At 40.9% G+C, this 2,025-nt stretch overlaps 1 pseudogene; it reads right to left on the reverse strand.

The window, feature by feature from the left end:
• Positions 1-1,393: 1,393 nt before the first annotated feature.
• LOC125090098 (uncharacterized) lies at positions 1,394-1,523 on the reverse strand (annotated as a pseudogene).
• Positions 1,524-2,025: the final 502 nt, after the last annotated feature.

The raw sequence follows: 2,025 nt of genomic DNA on the forward strand, positions 1-2,025 counted from the left end.
AGAAGAAATGAAAACAATCTGGACAGTAGTTGACCACTCACTTTCCTATGCACAGTATCTCATTTAATCCTTTCCAACTCCTATTACCCCCACTTTTGGCATTGAAAACTTAAAAACATTTATTTATTTATTTATTGTAATGTAAGAACTTTCTTTTATTATGTTATGTTAGTCACCATATAGTGCATCATTTGTTTTTGACGTAGTGTTCATTGTAGTGAGTCATTGTTTGCATGTAACACCCAGTGCTCCATGCAATACATGCCCTCCTTAATACCCATCCCTGGGCTAACCCATCCCCGACCTCCCACCCCTCTGAAACCCTCAATTTCCCAGAGTCCATAGATATCTATCTCTTAAGATATTTTAAAGGATGCAATACAATATTGCTATATATGGGTACAATGTTTTAGAGCAAGGATTTAGAACCACACATCTTAGATAAATGGTGTAACCATTGATTAGCAATTCTCCTTTTCCCCCTCACCACAGCCCCTGGCAACTACCATTTTGTTCTTTGCTTTCATGAGTTTACCCTCACTTTATATATGAAGAAAGGCAAGTTGTAAATAATTGTCCAGACCATATAACTAACAAGTGGAGAAGCCACATTTACTCCAAAAACCAGTATTTCCATGACACTTCACTATTTATGAAGGGAGGCAGACTATTTCTGTGTCAGAAATTGTGCTAAGAGCTGTAATACAAAAACTTGTTAAGAAAGTAGTGTCATTGGCATCATTTTACAGAGGAGGAAGCACACTTGGAGAGCTAGAAACTCAGAGCTGGGGATCAAATCAAGGCAAGTTGTTCAGTTGTGAAATCACTGAGCATTCTGCCTCTTTCCTAAGGTGAAGAGAAAGGAGAGCCAAAGCCCCTGGAGGCATAGTGTTTACATCAAATTATCCCCCAGAGAAAAGTGGTCTTGTTTTGACAGCGTCCTAAAGCAATGCTACTTTGGTACTGACTCTAAGAACACAAGACTCCACTGAGGCTCAAATGCCTACCTTAGAGCACCATGCCTGTAGCTCTCCTTCTGAGTATAGCAAATATATCTCAAGGGGAAAAAAAACACAACAAGACTTTGAAAACTTGTAGGGAACATTAGAAATGGAAACCCAAATGATCACAGCTTATTGAAGAAGCCTGGTGTGTAAGCGGGCTATTCAGTCAGGAAAAATAAAGACTGAGCTGGATGGTGGAGGTTGCCTTGGTAACCAAATCCTCCTACAAGATTTTGGGTGTCCCCCAAAGCCTCAGAAGAAAGTCTCATTGTATAGTCTCTTCACTCTGAGGCATGTGCCTTCCAGTTGCAACACTCTCCATGTCAGTTTGCCACTCCCTCTATTTCTCAGTCATTTCCAGCCTCATTCATTGATGACTCTCATCTTTGGCTCAAATCAGCCATCCATTTCCCATAAGCCACCCTATTAGATCAAAGGTTCTAAAAGCTCTCTTTCAATTAGCAATAATCGTGCCTCGGATAAACCTCATTGGCTACGATACTGCCACTGCGCAAAGCTTTAAAAGCTCTCTTTCAGTCTATGAAATTCTATCACTTAAATTGGTTCACTGAATAACTCCCAACCAGACCTATTCTCCAACCTCATGGAAACATCTCACCACTGACTCTCACCTTTTTTCTCCCTCTCCATCTGTCTCCTCCCTAGGCCAGTGAGTCCCTAAGGATCATAACTAGTGTCTACACTTCCCTTCCTTTCTGTCCTTTTAAAACACCTACCTTGACTCCATCCTCCAATGAATCTGACTACTGCTTTCTCCATGGCTGCATCTGCACTGCTGGGCAACTGGAAAGAAAATTACACAAGTGGGTTGTTGGTACCAATAGAAACTCACGCTCACCAATCTCAACAGGCCAGGAAGCCTACTATGTTTTCCTGGTTAGTTCATACTCCTATTACTTTCAAACTTATTCATCTTCTTAAATCTCAGACTCCTTTACCCCTCACTTACTGTTTATTCTCAAAACCAAATATGCAAATGTTCCTGCACTAGCACTGCAGC

Source organism: Lutra lutra, chromosome 17 (genome assembly GCF_902655055.1).
Source record: "Lutra lutra chromosome 17, mLutLut1.2, whole genome shotgun sequence".
NCBI lineage: Eukaryota > Metazoa > Chordata > Mammalia > Carnivora > Mustelidae > Lutra > Lutra lutra.